Genomic DNA, 19,927 nt, shown 5'->3' with positions numbered 1-19,927 from the left:
TATTACGAGACAGGGAGAAGTCTGCTTTGAAATTTTCCCTCTGGCAAAAGTTTGAAAAGCCTTGAAGGTTGTAGGCATACTTGATCATGTCATGCACAGCAGTAGTGAGAAATATAAAATCTACTAGCTCACTCTGCTAGGGTTTTGAATGCTGTGCTGAGTGCCAAGAATCCTGCCTTTCTAGTCTTACAAGGTGGTATCTAATCCTGTAACAACCTTTCAGACCATATTGATTTACTGACATAAGTTTTGCTTTTTTTTAAATCAAACTGCATTTCTTACCTTGTATTTTATTTTGTGCAAAAATCATGATAACTGAAGCAAGTAGCTTTACAGGCAGAAGGGTAAAAATAGAAATAGCATGAGACTTTTTAGATTCTTTGTAAAATTATTAGTTAAAAAATATGTGTGGGTCTTAGATGTGATCTGAAATGTTAACTACTTTGGTCCCTGGTTAACAAACCTTCCCATTCATGCAGTTAAGATGCTAGTTAGGAAGAAGACTCTGTGGAAAGAAACTTCCACTGCACACTTTGGAAACAGGAGTTCAGGTCATTTCTTGTCCTCTTTTGCTGCTTATTAAAAGTTTAAAGTTTGTCTTTTTTTCAGTGGGAATTTACACCAAATTATAGTACAGTATGCTTAAAGCTAGTGGTTGCATCGGTGCACCAGCACCCATTGCTTTGATGGATTCTGCGTCTAGTTAGGTGTAATTGGACTGAATAATCAGTTTAGGAAAGTCCTCATTTTGCTATGGTATGTGTTGGTTGGACGCTTAGGGGTAGTTGTCCATTTTTCCCCCCCTCTGCTAATTCTGCAATATTAGGGTATTAGTCTGTCTCTGTATGCCATTTACTATCAGACATAATCCCCTTTTCCCCCCATTTCTTTCCATTTACATACTTGGATGAGAAATATTTAGGCAACTACGTGTCTTTATTCTTGTAAGACAGAAGCTGATGGAAGATCCATTACATGAAATTCTGCTCTATCTATAGAGCAGGATATCTCCAAATACATCTGTAGACATATAGAAAACATAGAGACTGACAGCTGAGAGATGCTGTAGACTTCTCATTGTTTTCTACCATGGTGATTATGCCAAATGTGTCAAAACACAGAGAAAAAAAAAATCTGTATTTGAGTGAAGTGGCATATTTTTTGGCTGGGAAGACTATGCAACATCCACAGTCTTATTTTTAAGATATTCTCTATGACCATTTTGGTGTCTGCTAAATGCCTTTGCAGGAGCCCAAGATCATTCCATTTGCTTTTTAAAATGTTTTGCTCTTGAGTTTTGCCCTCTAACTGACTCTAATGACACAGGGAGGCTTAATTTGAGTCTAACCATCAGCTTTCCTGTGTGTCATTAGATGATGTTGGGGGATTAGCATGAACAGTTGTAAATGACAGTATATATCTTCGTTTTCTTTTTTGGATTAGACTGTTTATAAGCCAAGTGTTTCAGATGAGAGAGAGAGCAAGCACTATTCAAAGCTGACAAAGCAGAAGAAAAGCTTGTGTTGAATCAAGGGGCTGCTTGCAGCAGCCTTTTGCTCACCCCGACGAAGTAAGAGCATGCCGAAGACGCAAGCTGCATTGCTAGTGTGAAGCAGAATTCTTGCATGTTGATACTAAAGTATTCATCTTTTCTGTGTTAGTGCGGCATGTGCCCTCCACGTGTGTGTCATCCTCTGCATGTGGTGTAGATGTTATCCAGAAACAGTTATTTGGAGAAACTTGTCTGGTCATGCGTGTGGAATATGCCATTGACTATTATCAACAATAGCGAATCTTGCACCTAACTGTGGCTCCCGTCTTGCTCGGAGCACTTTCACGTGGCTCGTGCTCAGTAAAAGATGTAGCACCCTTCACCTAGTATCCCTTGCAGCAGCATGCAAAAGGGCTGTGTGTTGCATAGTACACAGAAAGCAGCCCACCTTGAAGACATTTCAGAAGGTGGATGTTGGGCAGAGCTCTGAGAAAGGAGCTCTGTTTCCAGGCAGAGACCAAAGCACTCGAGCTACTTGCTGTGCACAGCTGGGGGTCTTTGGGAAGAACTCACACTCATCGTTTTTGTTACTTTGCTTTTCCCATCCAGTTTAGTTCCCCAAACTTGCATCTCCTTTTACCCATGCTTTTATGCTTGTGTGATTTGGGTGAATGTATGTGAGACCTGAGTTTTAAATTTTGTGGGAAACACAGACCTGTTACTCTTGTGTTGCAAGACCCATTTTACAGCACCTTTAAATTTCCAGAAATCAAACAAAAATTATGTTTTTCCTTTAAGGCATATATTTGAGACATCATTGAAAGTCATGTGTATTGCAGGGGACTTCTAATGGCTGTATTAAGTATTTCTGTTGCTTAACATCAAAAGTTTTTATTGCTGTATTAAAGCAGTTGTACTTCTAGTTGTACTTCTAGCACCCTAGTTGTACCCTAGCTGTACTTGTGATTAAAGAAAAAAAAAAATTCCTAAGCCGTGACTTTTAACCACCTCTTCTTCTCTAAGAAAATTCTTCCTCAACACTATGAGATACCAGTACCACTCCAGACCACCATCCTGCTTCAGCAGGAGTTGTAAGAGTGCTGCTGTGTCGATAATTTTTATGTCAAATTATTGCTGCTGCTTGTAACCAGCAATTCTCATGGTATTTTTTTTCCCAGAATATAATTCTTTTAGAAGCTACCCATGAATATAATCAATGTCTTGCTGTCTTCTTTTTCTTTTGGATCTCTTGCATCTGGGATAAATTCCAGGAGCTTTAAGGTGTAGCTCTAGGCTCTTCTGGGTTGGAGATGCTTCTATTTGTCACCCAGACAAGAACTTTCCTTATTTAAAGCAAGAAAATGGGGGGGGGGGGAGTAATTAAAAAAAAAAAAAAATCTTTTCAGTTCCATGGTGGAGGAGGAAGACACCCTAGGCACAGCTGACAATTAGTTGTATAGTTTCTTCATGTTGATAACCAGCTCTGGTAGAAATCTGTTCTTTGACAGACAGTTCTCTAATGATATTGGACAGGGAGAGCAGCAAATTTAATATGCTCTGCAAGGCAGGGTTGGTTGAAGCACCAGAAAACTGTGAAAGTCTGAGAGAAATCCCCTTGGAGCTTGCTTTGTTTGCTCGTGACTTGCCCTTTGTTGTATTTAACCAGTTTGAATCCAGGTCATCTGTCCTAGGCTCATCTATGTCAGTGGAGTGTGAAGGGAGCTTTTTTCTTTCTTTCTTTTTTTTCAACCCAGAACACATGAGCAAAATAGTAGGCGGTACGCCAGTTGAAATCATGGCAGTCCACACAACGTGTCGAAGTAGCTGTTGGTAACAGCGCTGGCAGAAATCTGTTCTTGGTCAGTTTGGCAAGACATAAACTAGCAAGTGACTCACCAAAGGTACTTCTGTGGTTATTTGGCAGGTAGTGCTGTACGTTCACTGTGTTAACAAGCTTGACTGTAGCTTAACGTGTCCAGCAGTCTCCAATTAACCTTTCTGTAATTTACAGAAGTAATTCCTTCTGATGTTGTGTACTGTTTTCCTGCAAGGGTCTGGAAACATCTAAGCCATCCCAATCCATTAGTTAAATTGTATAGATGTTGCTCATCCTATGATTAAACAAAAGCTTGAAAAATAGGATTCTTCAAGGGAGCCCAGTTAAATCTTTTGCAAATGCTGTTAAAGTGTCAGATACGGCTTGCAAATAGCAGAGACTGACGCTGCAGATTATTTAAATCTGTATGACATCATCAGTGGATAATTTACAAACCCCACTTATTATGTAAATGTATTCAGTAACCAGTAGAAGGCTTATGTATGTGAGAAATCATACTTTTGTGCGCTGTAAGTCCTCTCACCTGCATTATGTTTGTTGCGGGTGGAAAACAGTGTCTGGCTGTGACTTGGAGCCTCTCCAGGGAGCTCATCCTCAAATCGCCGCTGCTGTGATTTACAGGAACAGCCTCGTGAAGCTTCTTGAACCTTTTGGAGCTTCTTGCTTCTTTGATGGTCTTTCCAGGTCTAACGTAATTTTAGCTACTTCTTAGCAATTAGATTAGGCACAGACAATTTCCTTGTAAAATTGCCTGAGCAGGTCCTTTGGTAAACAGTAATAACCTTGTTGTGGCTCAGCGAGGTTTGGCAGGATAATTAAACTGGACTTCAGCACCGCAAATAGCTACACAGTTAAAACAGATCTGCTCAGGTGCTTGGTTAAGTTTCTATATACATAGGCTCTGTCATGGCCATACGTGTCTTCTATTTATGGTTTCTGCTGCAGTCTACGCATCGTTCACTCTGGAAAATCATGATTTTTAAGTACACTGATTGATAAAGCACTTGCATCTCTTAACCCACAAATGTGCCAACATTAGATGGATTCACTTGATTTGTGCCATGTCTTTCTTAGGTATTTATTTTAAAACTATTTTAATCCTTGAACATTCAGAGGTTTTAAGACAGAGGAAAGAGAGCACAGTTAAAGATTTCACACAAATCGGGAATCACCTTTGTGAGGATCTTTCCAAATAAGCCTGAGAATTGTACAAAACTGACAATTACTTTTTCATGCAGGGTCTGTATTGATTTTGTGCTGCATGACACATCCTGCGAGGTCTTTGTGCAGAACAAACCGCGTAACCTCCTGCCCCTTCCCCTGACAACCTCATCGCTTTCCGACTGCCTGTGTCTGGTGCCCCTGCAGCTATCCCCATAAACACAAATGTACCTTTCAACATCATTTCTCTAGCTTTTTCTTCTTCATTTCGGAGAGCACAGAGAAAGCAGAGTGTCCCTGTCCACACACAGGCATACCCTTACATTTCCAACCAATAGTCTGATTGCTAAAAGATACCCATGGGTAATTAGTACTGTGTATGTAGTTAATCGATTTAAAATTAAATGCCACTGGCGCTGGCAAAAGGTCATACTAGGTTTTGTTATGGCTTTGAGAAAACTCCTGGTTTAGGGAAGGCTGTCTCTGAGAATGGATGTTGTTTCTTTGTGTGCTGCCCGCAACAAAAGAGGAGCCAGGGTGCAGTTTTCACAAAGGGTGCTGTAAATTTTATTATCAAGTTTTCATCTAGATCATGGGGTTTCTGTGTTGATTTTATGAAAGCAGTCCTTCAATGTCAGGAGGTGGGTGTATCTTAAGCACAGCAAGAGGAGCTGGCGTGCCAGCAGTCTTGTGGGTGAGATAGGAACCTCATCTCCGGCTTCCTAGTCCGCCATCCTCATCATTAGACGATTCTGCCTCCTAGGCAGACAGATTACTTCATATTTTCATTCATTAATGATTTATCAGACAGCTCCTCCCCTAAAGGCTCATCTCTTCTGTTATATTCACAGCCCACATGCAACCAGCAACATGTAGCTGCCAGCTGGCACTCCGGCGTTAAGAGTGCAAGCTGCTAACCCGTTCTGCATCTCCTGCTGCCCCCTCCTCCCCTCCCTTCCCAGCTGCTTGGCTCACCTGCCCGCTCCTCCATGTCTTAGATTGCACCAAAGCCACCAAATCTCCATGTGTCCTGTTCTCCTATCCCATCTCTCTAATATGTTTGCTTAATGTGCTTTACTAACTATATTTAAAAAAAAAAAAAAAAGAGAGAGAGATGAGGGGACCCCACTTGTAATGCGGCAGCGCTTGTATTTTTGTTATGGAAATAGTGACCTCTTTCAAAGCACAGCACATTTTGGTGTGAGGGTATGTTCAGTGGTGACTTACATTTTATTTCCAGGTATAATTAGTAGAGAAGGAGTGCTGGGGAGAAAATGAGCAAGCTTTGTCTATGAGCAGGAAGGTGTGGGTTGGCTTCAATTTCAGGTTTTGCTATCAGGTGCTTGGCACAACAGCTCTTTTGAAATCCTTCTCCAGTTGTCTGTGTGAGAGAGTGATTTTTATCACATCGCTAAAGATTAACTCTGTTCTTGTTCTCTGTTCTGCTCCCAGAAATCAGGCATGCTCTGAGGTCTGGGAAAGGGAGTCCAAATGAAATCTCATGGTGAAAGGGGAAAAATCCAGAACTGTTTACCACTCTCCAACTTGTCCACTGCAGGCGGGTTGTGAGCGAGTACAACAAGGGCTGTAGGACAGGAGGAAAAAAGTATCAGCTAGGAGAAAATTAATACATGAAACTCCCCTGAGTCATTTATACATGAATGTATAAGTCAAGTGCTTAATCTACTCTTGGCAAGTGGTGACTGATAACTAATTTGCTCTCTTCCTTCTCCCACACCCTCCCAGCGTCTTCAGAAAGGGCATGTGACAGGAATAACATCTCATAATTTTATCAGGCTACAATGGAAATTATGGATTAAAAGTGCTATGGATGCCTCAGCAGAGAGAAACTGGCTGTTCCTAGATGCCTAAAATAAATTTTCACTCTCATTGTTTTCAAGAACTTCCTGAATTATTCAGGCCCCTCCACGCACCCCTTTGGCACAACACGTTTAAGTAAACCAGTGTTAAAGGCATCAGGCTCCGATCAAGCAGCCTTGTTGCTCCTACCGCATGAGGACAGCCAGAGCCTGACACTGAGTGAGCTCAGGCTTTGGGGGAAGTCTGGATCTAAATCCAGACCAGATTATCTTTACTCTAGTCTCTGAGCTGGAGTCTTGTGCTGCTGTTTTAAGGAGAGAGCTAGAAGGAGAAGGGGAGCTCAGGCCGACACACATAATGGTGTTGCTGTTCTGTTGTATGCCGCAAGACGAATCAATTTGGATGCCTTTGGCCTTGGAGGGAAGAGAGGTGGGTGAGAACAGTAGGCGGTTGTGTGTTTGGACAGCCAGGTGTCTGGAAAACCAGTGTCAGCTCTGAGGGAGTAGAAACTCTTGCTGCTCCTCCGTGACCTCCCTGTTGCAGCCAGAGCAGGCTTCAGGGCTCCCACAGGGCTGAGTGGGAGGCCATGGCGGGGTTGTGCTCACACAGGCTGAGAAAAGAGGTCATTGTACAGTGACTCAGGTCAGAACAGGGGGAAAACCAGGAAGAAACAAGAAATAACTTATTTCAAGGAGTAGTTTGTGAGCAGAGCAGGGACTTGGCTCATGGGTCTTGCAGGTCCCCAGACCAAGGACGCAGCCCATCAGTTGCTGCAAGGCTGGTTCATCCCAGAACCATGAATGAGGATGGCAGCTGAGCTGGAGACAGCATTTCCATGCATCAGCAGGTGTGTCAAAACTTCCAGCTCTTTCGGTAAAACCTGTCAAGCCTGGCACATGACCATCAGCAGAACTAAGGGCTTGTTTGCCCTGGGAGGTTGCCATCAGTAAAGCCAAGTGTAAGTTTACAGCACCTGACTACTTCATAACAGCTCCCTGTATACGGAGTGTGTTACCTTGTGCGTAGTGTGCATTAAACATGCAAGAAGTTGCTGTAGCATAAAGAGTGTGCGCTGAATTTCCACCTAGTGCTAACTGCCTGTGGTAAACCACAGTTTACCAAGCAGTTGTTTGGTTTTTCTTGCATCCCATCTCTTAGCTTTACCACTTGGATTAAAGCACAGGTTCTAAAAAAGCAGGAATTTGAACCATGCCATTTCCCTGCAAAATGTGGACCGTGATTTTGTTACATTACTTGTTGCATTTGTCTCTAGTTTCTAAAAGGAGGGAGAGAAAGACATTAGTAAGCGCAGCAGATGTACGTATGATCTGGCAGAATCGCAAATCACTGGGGTTAGAAAGGGCCTCTGGAGATTATCTAGTCCAATCCCCTGTTCAAACCAGGGTCAACTTAAAGTCGGTATCTCAGAGCCACGTCCAGTTGGGTTTTGAGTATCTACAGCAGTGGAGGCTCCACAGCCTCTCTGGGCAACCTGTGCCAGTGTTCAACACCCACACAGTAAAAAAGTTGGGTTTTTTTTCTTATGTTTGAAGGACATTTCCTGTATTTTAATTTGTGCCCATTGCCTGTCACTGGGCACCACTCAGAGATCTTGCCTCATCTTCTTTGCTGCCTCCCATGAGGTATTTATATGCATTAATAAGATCCTCCTGAGCCTTCTCTTCTCCAGGCTGAAGAGTCCCAGCTCTCTCAGCCTTTCCTCATAGGAGAGATGTTCCAAACCCTTAACCATCTTTGTGGCCCTTTGCTGGACCCACTCGAATAAGTCCATGTCTCTTCTGTACTGGGGACCCCCAAATTTTCAGGGAGCCCCAAATTGAATCCAGCACTCCAGACGTGTCTTACTAGTGCTGAGTAAAGGGGAAGGATCACCTTCCTCAACCTGCTGGAAGTGCTGTTTCTAATGGAGGCCAGGACACTGATGGCCTTCTTTGCCATAAGGGAGCATTGCTGGCTTATGGTCAACTTAGTGTCCACTGGGACACGCAGATCTTCTCCTGCAGAGCTGCTTTCTAGCTGGTCAGCCCTCAGCTTGTACCCCCAGTGTGAGATTATTCCTCCCCAAGCTCAGGACTTCACATTTCCCTTTGGTGAACTTCATGTGGTTCATGTTGGCTCATTTCTCCCGCCTGTCAAGGTACCTGTGAATGGCAGCAAAACCATCTGGGGTATCAACCACTCCCCCCAAACCTTCTGAGAATGCACTCTTTGCCATCATGTAGATCATTAATGAAGAGGTTAAACAGTATTGGCCCCAGTATCGACTTCTGGGGTACACCACTAATGCCCCATTCAGCAGTAGGCTCACATTTTCCCTAGTCTTCTTTTCGCTGCTGATATACCTGTGGAAACCCTTCTTGCTGCTTTTGACAGCCCTCACTGGATTAAACTCCAGGTGGACTGTGGCTTTCCTAACCCTATCTGACCCTGCTTCCATCTCTTGTACACTTCCATTTCATGTTTGAGTTGAGTCAGGAGCTCCTTGTTCATCCACGTGGGCCTCCTCCTGCCTGTGCTTGACTCCCTGCGTATTGGGATGGACTGTTCTGGAGCTCGCAGGAGGTGGTCCTTGAAAATCAACCAGCTTTCCTGGACCAGGGCTGTATCCCACAGGATTCTTCTGAACAGATCCCTGAATAAGCCAAAGTCTGCTCTTTGTGGGGGTTGTGATCTGGCTTTTTGGAAAAAAGACCGTCTGCCATCTCATGGTCAGTGCAGCCCATGCTGCCCCTGACCTGTGCATCTCCTGATCCTTGTTTGTAAGTATAAGGTCTAGCGCAGCATTTACCATTGTCAGCTCAGTCACCTGTGTTAGGAAGTTACCGTCAATGCACTTCAGGAACCTCCTGGATTGATTGAACCCTGCTGATTCAGGTTGGCGTTTTCAGCCTTTTCTTGTGTTTAATGCATCTGTGGCTGCTATTCCTTTGTGCAAACTATTTGTTCATTTTACATGATTAAACTTTTGAACCCCATCCTGAAATTGTGTCCTGTGGAAAGCAGTTCACAAAAGAAGGCTAAGTGAGGCTTGTACCAAAATGAAACATGTAACCCACCTAACGTGTTGGTTTTTATTTCTTCCCCTTTTCTCACGCTTAAATGTAAAATAAGCATTATACTGTAGGAGCCATGCAAAGGCTAATTTGCCTCATTTGAATGTGAAAAGGAGCCCACATCCTTCCTGTGCCCTGCAAAGAATGCAAAAAGACTACAGAGAAAACAGATGTACTAATATGTATCACTTGTTGGGGGCAGGGGGAATCCAGGGTGCTGCCATTAAAGCAATGCTGAATTTGCAACAAAACAAAAGCACCAGCATACAAAATATAGTGCTGGGAAGTTGACAAAGTTGGGACTGTTTTCTTTCGCTTACATTTATGCTCCTGGCATGTGAAAAACTGCTCTGAAAAAAATATATACAAAAGAAAACATGTAGCCTCATTTTTCACGCTCAAGAAAATCTTCACTGAAGATGGTTAAGTGCCCGAATGCAAACAAAAAGCAGAAGCTCCAGCCCAGCCTTAGGGAAATCTTCTGCATTTCAGAGTCAATATTGCATTGCCAGAAGAGTATGCTACTGACATCATAAACAAAAAAACCACAACTTTTTGAAGTATCCCTTGATTTTATTTATATTTTTAACTCCCCTACCTCTCTAACACACAAATATGAAAGAGTTAGTCCTGTCATCTCACCAAAAATGCGCAGGATATAGTGGGGAGGGTTTTAATGGTTTAATGGTTTTTAACGGTTCTCTATCTTCCATGCTAGAACAGCATGGAAGACAGAGAACAAATGAGCCCTGGCTGTTATTTCTACAGCTATACAATCCTGTTCAGAGTACTGTCCTTTCCTGACCCATCTGTTTATCCCTTCCCAAGGACTTCGGCAATGAGCAATCGGCACTGACCAGCCACCTTGCCAGTCCGCTGGTGCTCAAAACTCCCCGAATTCAGCAACCTGCCTGATGCAGTTTTGGCACTGTAGCAGTATACAGTCTCTTGCCAGTTTTTAGCTTGCAGGCAGGAGGCAGCTGCATGTGGCCATTTATAATTTATTATATACATGCATTGTCAGTCACAGTAATAAATAGGATAAGTATAAGAGAGTGCTTGGAAGTTTCCTCTTAAAAAGCTACCTCAGACTTCCTAAATTAAAAACTGGTTTTGTAAAAGCAGAGAAGTGAAGCCTAACAGTCAGGTTTCTTTGTTCAGCAGTGGTAGCTGGGTAACATCAATGGATGGGTGCAGCGCTTCATGAAGGCGTTGTGCTGTTTCCCTAAATGCAGCACAATGGCCATTTTCTTACAGTCTGCAATACTGAGGTTCAGGACCACAACAAAGACCCTTCAAAACTGACGCTTCCTCCTTCATGTACTGTTTGCATCTTCGGGAAGTGTTCTTCATTCATAGGAGTTTTAAAACTATGGCATTGACACAAAAATTACCAGCCATGGATAAGACAGCCATTCAATAACCTTGAAAAGAGAAATTTTAAGCCCACTTACATGAATGTGAATGCAGTACAACAGCTTGAGGTGTTTGAATTGCAGTTTAGCTGCAGGCTTGTTTTGTAGGATCAGGGTAAATACAATCCTGGCCTTGAACTAATGTCTGTGTTTTGGAACAAACATCTCAATGCAGCATGCTGCAGAAGGAAGGAAGCGGGATAGAAATTAGATCACTTTCCTTTCCTGCATTATTTCTTGTAAGTGTAGTCTTCTTACGTATGGAATACACGTTTCCTGTTGTAAAAATATTGTAACAGCCTGCAGTAGCCAAACAACTGATAACCTACTGTCGCTGAAAACTGGAGTCGTATTACACAAGCGTGTTTAGAGGGAAGCATTCAAAGCCCGCAGATGATCGGATCTCTCGTGCTCTGAAAAGACAGTGAGCATGAACTACGTAATAACTCCTGTGATTGTCATAACAGGTGTAGCTTTGCAGTATGGAAGAAATAATAAACTTTGACTCTTCATACAAATGGCAGTGTAAAGATACGGGTGCATTTCGTTCTTGCTTTTTGTTTTGTATCATCTATGCATTTAGACAAAATCATATGGGTGTCTTATCCTCTCTTTTTCATGTGCCTTAATCCTAGAGTGCAGGTGCTTTATTTATCTATCTCTGTCTACAGTAATACAGGTTTGCAACCCTATTCCACAAGTTGTCTCGCAGCACCATTAAGTCCCAGCTGCACTAACTGCACTGTCGCTGTACTGTGATAGCAGCCACAGAGGTGGGAATCCAATTTAGTAACAGAATCATCAATCATAGAACAGTTTGGATTGGAAGGACCTTTAAAGATCATCTAGTCCAACACCCCTGCCCTGGAAAGGGACATCTTCTACTAGACCAGGTTACCCAAAGACCCATCCAACCTGACATTAAACATTTACGATGATGGGGCATCTGCAACTTCTCTGGGCAACCTGTTCTCATCATAAAAAAATTCTTCCTATGTCCAATCCAAATCCACCCTCTTTCAGTTTAAAATTGTTGCCCCTTGTCCTATCACTACCGGCCCTGGTAAAGTCTCTCTTCCATCTTTCTTATAAGCCTCCTTCAAGTATTGAAAGGCTGCAATTAGGTCTCCCTGGAGCCTTCTCTTCTCCAGGCTGAACAACCCCAACTCTCTCAGCCTATTCTCATAGGAGAGGTGTTCCAGCCCTCTGATCGTTTCATAGCCCTCCTCTGGACCGGCTCTAGCAGGTCCAAGATCTTGTACTGGGGACCCCAGAACAGGATGCAGTACACCAGGTGGGGTCTCACAAGAATGGAGTAGAGGGGGAGAATCACCTCCCTCGACCTGCTGGCCACACTTCTTTGATGCAGCCAGGATACAATTGGCTTTCTGGGCTGCAAGCGCACATTGCTGGCTCATGTCCAATTTTTCATCCATCATTGTCCCCAAGTCTTTCTCTGCAGGGCTGCTCTCAATCCCTGCATCCCCTCAGTCTGTACAGATACTGGTGATTGCCCTGACCCAAGTGCAGGACCTTGCACTTGGCCTTGTAGAACTTCATGAGGTTCACAGAGGCCCACTTCTCAAGCTTGTCAAAGTCCCTCTGGATGGTATCCCTTCCCTCAAGGGTATCAGCTGCACTACTCAGCTTGGCATCATCTGCAAATTTGCTGAGGGTGCACTCAATCCCACCTCCTATGCCATTAATAAAGGTACTGAACAGTACCGGTCCCAACACGGACCCCTGAGGGGCACCACTTGTTACTGATCTCCATTTGGACATTAAGCCATTGACTGTAACTCTTTGGATATGGGCATCCAGCCAATTCCTTATCCATTTAATAGTCCATCCATCAAATCCATATCTCTCTAATTTAGAGATGAGGATGTTGTCTGGGACGGTGTCAAAGACCTTACAGGAGTCAAGGTAGATAGTAAACTTTTATTTTGGTTAAAGCCTTCTTCTCATTCCTAGTATTGGAAAAATGTTTCAACCATACTTTTGCATCCTGACAAATGCTTTAAAAAATAAAACATGACAGCATGAGAAATTCAAGGAATTCCTTAGGACATTCAGTTGTATTTTTGATCAGCCTTTGTCCTCTGACTCTCTAGAGCAGCAATTCCAAAGTTTTCTTTCTGGATGGTTACGCAAGGAGCAGGACACCACATGCTCCAGGGACTAAAGTGTTTGATAATTCCTGATGACTGGTGGTCTTAAAACCCTTACTCCCTGAACATTACAACATTTACACAGGTCCCAACATAGCTGAAAAGGTTCTGCAGCCTCTGATGATCAGCCAAACTGTGAACCACACTTTGTGGCCATGTTTTGAGAGCAGGTTACATAAAGGGTGGTAGATGAAGAAGGACAAAAGTCTGTTTTTTCTTTGTGTAGAGGTGGTTTGATGTTTTAGATCAAGTAGTTTCAGTGGCTGTAACACATGGCTGTAACACACTCTACTGTCAGAGACCATGCTTCTTATGGACATTCAAAATGGTAATTTTTATCTGTCTCTCCATCGTGGTCAGATATCAGATGCAGACTTTTATTGTGGTAAAGTGACCCACACAAGTAGCTGAAGAAAAGGGAAGTGAGAATCCATTTCTTCACAAGACTTTCTCTTCTTGGAAGCACTCTAGGCACACAGAAAGGGGAAGCCTTGAGGATCTCATCTGGTTTTTGTGTGATACCATTACAGACAATCCGTCTGCATGGACTGATGGGGAGCTGGAGGAATGGGAGAAAAGGAAAATTGTGAGTAGCAGAGGTGGAAGCCTTTCTTAGGAGAGGAGATAAAAGAGGGAAGAGCAAATGAGCTTGGGATCTGTTTCTTTGTTCTGTTTTCATTGTTCAAGGTTGAGGGACAAGCCACGTTCAACCCTGGTATTTTCCCTCATGAGTTCTGAAAAACTGTACCATTGATGTGTGGTTTTTTTCTTTTTTCCTTGTATATAGAAGTTATTTCAGGAGCAACAGCAACCAGGTAGAGAAGAAAATCTTTAGCTTAACCTTTTATTCTCAAGTTGTGGCTTCCTTGATCTGGTTTCCAACCATAATTCATCTTTCCCATGGAAAAAGTATCCCCAGCTTCTATTCTTGCTGCCTCTGTGCAGAAAAATTAGTGTTGCCTCAATGTTCTCTGACATCAAACTGTGCAGCCTCAAAGCTGCTAGAGCTTGGGCATTTAAGTGAGTAGCAAGGCAGGAAGGTTTCATCCTGTCGTCATTTAAACCCAGTCAGCAGCTAAGCACCACACAGCTGCTTGCTCACCCTCCCCCCCCCCCCCCCGTGGGATGGGGGGGAGAATTGGAAAAAAAGTAAAACACGTGGGTTGAGATAAAGACAGTTTAATAGGACAGCAGAGGAAGAGGAAAATAATGATGATAAAAGAATGTACAAAACAAGTGATGCACAATGCAATTGCTCACCACCCGCTGACCGATGCCCAGCCCATCCCCAAGCAGCAATCACCGCCCCCCAGCCAACTCCCCCAGTTTCTATACTGAGCATGACGCCATATGGTATGGAATAGCCCTTTGGGCAGTTGGGGTCAGCTGTCCTGGCTGTGCCCCCTCCCAGCTTCTTGTGTACCTAGAAGAGCATGGAAAGCTGCGAAGTCCATGACTAGTATAAGCACTGCTCAGCAACACCTAAAACATCAGTGTGTTATCACTGTTATTCTCATCCTAAATCCAAAACACAGCACTATACCAGGTACTAGGAAGAAAATTAACTCTATCCTAGCCAAAACCAGGACACATCCTGACAATCATATTGAAAGCAGGTCCGTGCAGTCCACTAAATTTTAGAAGAATGGGAGAAAGGGAAGACGAGTACTTTGCTTTAAGGTGAGGGAACTACATTAGGAACTCTTTTGAATGTACTGTGGCCATAAAGGACTGAATTATGCTGTTCCTGGGGTCTTAGATTAATATCCTCTATAGAATCAGATGTTTCATGCGTGCTATGTGCAAAGAGCCAATTACATATACAAGTCACGTAAATTTAAGCTATAAATTAAATGCTGTGTATACATCCAAATGATAGTTTAGAAACGTTTGTCTTGGTTCTCCCTTTCTTAGACAGCATGTATTAGTTTTGCTGCTGAGAGGTGGGCATGTGTTTGGCTAGGTTTTGGGTTGTGCTTTGTTTTTTTCTTATTGTTTTCTTCAGTGAGGAAAGGAGATTGGGTAAAACTCTTTTCTGGTCTCTGTTGACATCAGCACATTCGATCTGCCTGCATTCAAAAGAATTATGTCAAAGCAATTGCCTGCATTTGTTTCTTAGCGTGTTCTCCAGCAGCACTGTCGCTTGAGGGTCAAACTGGAATACATTAAACTGGAATTGGGGCAGAAACTGCAGCCAGCCTCAGGTCAATGATGCCTCTTGAGATTTGCGAAAGTGACACTCCTGGGGTTCATTGCATTAACTTCCATAGCATTTATGCGTCTGGCCTGGGTGACTTACAAAGGCAGATGGGATGGTTAGTCTCACATTCTCCCATTTAAATCTTTGTCTGTGTGTCTGGAGTAAAAGGACAAGCCTCGCTTCTAACTTATTTCTTAATATTTCAAAAACATTTTTAAATCTATGTATTAAAGCTGTTTGCTTCTATGTAGTGTCTATCATTTACATTTAGGAAGATTACCACAGTTACTTCATCTGTAAAAATAAATTTGTGGAGTCTAGCCTATGTGATCTTTGTATAACAGTACATCTTTTGACATAAGCAAGCCTTTACAAGGCTTAAAATCACAGTCACACATGTGCTTGACAGAACATCCTAATGCTGTAGGATGTAGCTGGGGTTGTGCCAGAGGAAGAGGGAGAAAAATGCATCCAGGAGGACAGAAAGTATTAAGATGCAAAAATACACAATTCAAACTGTACTTTAGCAGGCTCTGATTAATCTTTTTTTAGTACCTCTGAAACCTCGCTCTTGATCAGCTTTCCCAAAACTTTTGCTCTTTTAGTGACTAAAGAGTTGCCAGTCAAAGTTTTGAGTCTTGAGATCTGTTGATAAAGGAATACCAGGTATAGCAGAGACTAGGTGGTGGTGTGTGTGTGAATGCATGTGCACATATATATATATATATATATATACACATATACACCACACTTGGACAGGCCTTTTTCCTCCCTAAAATTTTCACAAGCTTTCTGGCTTTAGTTCACTCTGCAGAAGTTTTGTACTACAATAGTTTACTTAAGATGGGAAGTTTATTTTATGTTTGTAACATAGCACTGAGATTTTACTATGCGATGTGTGGTGTGTTTTAGTGGGCATCACTTACTGCAAGTGACTGAAAGTTTGAAAAACATGTTTTTTTCCCACCTGTTGAACAGAAAAATGTCTGTAGAATCATAATTAAATATAATGAAATGTTTATATGAAATAATGCCTTCTAAATCTCTGGAGTGGCATATGTGAACCAATGCTGAGCTCAAGCAATTGAGATTATTTTATCTGTTTTATTTGCAGAATTTACACTGCAGCATTCAGTCATAAGTGGGTTCATTCCAGAAGCTTAAAATGACCTGATGCCAGCAACTGGCACAAATCAAACACTCCCCAGCCTTCCCCACTCCTGCACATTGACAGGATTAATACTTCCTGGCCAAAGGCCCAGGTTAAGACAGACAGCACGGACAAAAGCTTGCACTGCGTCCTTAAAAACCACCAAACTTAAATATTGGCAGGCTGTGGGATGAAGCAAATTCAGTAGCCAGGGCCCCCTGCTGAGCACATGGTCCTTAGGAGCCCACCTGCCAGACCCCATCCTTGGGACGCAGAGCCAAAAGCTTTCTTGGCAGCACCCAGTTCCCTCAGCAGGGTGAAGGGGAAGGAGAAGACACGTGGGTATCCCGAGTGAGGTGGGAGGTACCTGCGGGAGCGGTGCTCACGTCCACTCACCCCGCTTAAAGGCACTAACTTATTTTCCTGAAGAAGGTAGCTAGTCCATCAGTTCATCCCAAAAGGGTGAAGTTGGGAGAGGAAATATCTGTGAGGTACAGAGGACTCCTTCCCTCAGCCTAATTCTCTGAGGTCACCCTCTGTGGCTGCAGGATCCTGGGATGGGATCCCAGGCAGATCCCTGGGACGAGATCCCAGGAGCAGGCAGCAGATGAAGTAAATAGCTGAAGCAAGGAGTCGCGGTACTCTCTCAGTGGCAGAGCTCTAATAACCCCCATGGGTTTCCTAAAAGTTGTTTCCTTGGCATCGCAGTGCGAGGAGCTTTGCACAGCGAGGTTTTGTGTGGAGCCAGGTGCTGGGAATTCAGAGACAGCTGCCTGCAGATCCTGCAGAAGACGGACAGTTGGGTGTCATCCGTACTTAGATGGCACCTCAGCCCCAAAAGGTTGGGGTTTTCCCTGCAGATATTTTGTAGGCCATGATCAGGAAGGCTGCCAGGATTACTACCCTGAGAGGGGAGGTAGTGTTTCTGAATGGAAATGCAAAGCACCGTCTGATGCAGTGACCACTCACCTGACCTCCAGCTTTATGCAGGCAGTAGATCTCACCTGCAGGAGCTCCTGCTTCATGCCTGATAACCCAAGCTGCATGGGTGTGCGTCCTTCTTAAGTCAAGCACAGTTATTTTGACAACTTTGCAGAGATGGACAGTACATCACAACCTACAGTGTAAAGGGTTAATTACTGGTTAATTGCCCATAACAGATCATTACTGAAAAAGCAAAACAGAATTGCCTGTTCGCAGTCAGGATTGGATTAGTTTCCAGTTCCAATGCGTTTTCCACCCTTGCTAGATAGAGCCCACTATTAGCAAATTTATTCCCCATATTAATACTCCTATACTGTGAACAAAATAACAAAATTCCCTTTAAGCTTTTTGTTTATAACAAAGCCTTCTGCTACCCAGTGTTTCCAGTTCTTTAATCTCTCTCCCCTGAATACTATTCTAATTTTTCCAACACTTTATTTGAAAAATGAAGCAGCAGAACCTGATATATTATTCACGGAGCAGAGGAACGAGAGCCAAATACAGCATCACTGTAACCTACCTACTCATCTTTTGATTTTCATTTGTTTGTACAGCTGAGGCTCACATTAGCCCTTTTGGCCACAGCCTTGTGTGGGGAATTCATGTCGAGCTGATTGCCTCCCAGGACCCCTGGTCTCATATTCAGTCTCTGCTTCGGAGGATAGAGTCCTCTCTCTCCCTCTCATCCTGTAAGTATGGCCTGTATTCTTTATTCTAATAAGGTGATTCTGCACTTGGCCATATTAACACCTAAACTGGTTTCTCCCATCTTTCTACAGACCCCAGTGCTCTGTGTCAGGCTTGTCCTTTCATCGTTTGTTTTTTGCTGTCCCCAGTCCGTATCTAACCATAACGACTTAACTTCAATCCAGGTCACTGATAAGGCTATTAAATAGTAAAGGGATTATCACCAATACCTGTGGGAACCCAATAGGAACCCATCTGTTTGCTAATAAATAGTTTCCCATTTACAGTTACACTTTGGCTTCCTTCATTTATCAACTTTTTAATATTTTTAATATGATTGTAGACTCAGAAGTGACTTCAGTATAAAATACGTTTGAGAATTTTGCCTGACCTCATACAGTGCTCTCCACCTATGGAGTCCTGCTCTCCATGTACAGATGGAGACACTCCATACAAGCTTCAGAGCATTCAGTGTCTTCATAAAGATGTTCTACAGAACAAGTCACATGACTTAGACTTGTAATACTGTCAACAACGCTGCCTTCATCAAGTGAACTTGTAATTTTTGCAAGAAATGACATCAGATTAGTTTGACAGGATCTGTTTGCCTTAAAGCCAAGGTGATTGACTTTAATTATAGAGGGTTTTTTTAAAAATATTTTATTAATTGAGTCCTATGTTGGTTGTTCTATCATATGCAAAATACTGGAAACAGCCAACTGGCCTGTAATTACTTTTTACCCTTCTTAAACAGTGGCCTAACATGAGCCTTCCTCCTGCCCCTGGTCCTTCCCCAGGGGCCCAGAACTGCTTTAGGTGCAGCAGTAGCAGGTACCTCTCTAAAACCTTCTCAGGCAAGTTTATTTCTAGCAAGTAATCTGAAACACCTAGAATCATGTATCTGCTGCTTAACGTCCCCTCTCCAGGGGCTGCTGTGGTGGGAAGTTATTTCATCATCATCATAAACAGATCATCCAGCCTTTTACCTGTGTGCTAATCAGAAATATTTGTTGAATGACTTCTGCCGCTGTCGTATTGTTATGAACGATTCTACCACTTTTATTGTTCAGGATTCGTCTTTTATAATCTGCTTAGAAAAATAAAAGATTATATGTCTGATTCTATCTGCCTGAATTTTTCCTAGTATCTTTTTGCTTCCTCTGTATAATCTTTATTTTAGCTTTTTTACTTGTTATTATCTTTTCCCCTTTTCCCCTTCATGTGTTGGTTTTGTATATAATACTTTATATGTTTTTTCACTTCCCTGGTAAACCCAGCTGTTGGGTTTTTTCGTTGTGTGTTATTTTTATCTAGCCCAGTCTTCTTTTCATGGTTGTAGCATTGTAGGCATTTAGGAAATGTCTTAAACCGTTCGCAGATGTCAGCAACTTTCTGTACATTCTGTCTTCAGCCTGATGTGACTCCCATTCACTATAGTTTTGTGAAACTGCCTCTCAGAAAGCATGCACTGTGATTTTAATTTATCTATATATGAAGAGCGCATGTTCATATATTGCATAAAATTTTACTAGTCTGGATTTGATCGCAGACAAAGATAGTTATTTGCAGAGAAAGTGTTGGTCCTTTTCAGTCTAAACAACCAGTAACCTTCTGGTTTGTGATGATTTCCTCCCTACTGAGACAAAATCTAGAGCAGGGATTGTCTGGCTCCTCTGCTAAACCACATATGACTCACAGGCAGTTCAGGTGTAGGTACATCATATGACCAGTGGTAAATGTGCTTGTGCTGGCAGCGCAGCTCCTGCCTGCTGCTGTCCCTGGCCGGGCAGGAGCAGGAAGCAAGTCAACAGGTCCTGCTGCGCCTGGCATGCTCGGGTGACCGCTGTGGGGTTTATCTATGTGCGGCGGAGTTTAGCTTCGTCCCACAAGTTCTTCACATTGTGGTCATCGTGCTGTGAACTGCTCCTGAATTCC

At 43.0% G+C, this 19,927-nt stretch overlaps 1 protein-coding gene across 8 annotated transcripts in view; it reads left to right on the top strand.

Annotated features, from left to right (window-relative positions):
• Positions 1 to 19,927, top strand: part of FYN (FYN proto-oncogene, Src family tyrosine kinase) — a 150,194-nt gene that overhangs the window by 68,577 nt on the left and 61,690 nt on the right. For 5 of the 8 annotated variants that reach the window (XM_072855697.1, XM_072855699.1, XM_072855702.1 and 2 more), the window contains one exon: positions 17,860 to 17,994. The exons of the other annotated variants lie outside the window; for them this stretch is intronic. The gene's annotated coding sequence lies outside the window, so the exon portion shown is untranslated. The remainder of the gene's footprint in view (positions 1 to 17,859; positions 17,995 to 19,927) is intronic. 8 annotated transcript variants of the gene reach the window in all.

This window comes from Ciconia boyciana, chromosome 3 (genome assembly GCF_034638445.1).
Source record: "Ciconia boyciana chromosome 3, ASM3463844v1, whole genome shotgun sequence".
Taxonomy (NCBI): Eukaryota; Metazoa; Chordata; class Aves; order Ciconiiformes; family Ciconiidae; genus Ciconia; species Ciconia boyciana.
The sequence above is the reverse complement of the archived record's forward strand: the minus strand, read 5'-3'. Positions and strand labels throughout refer to the sequence as shown.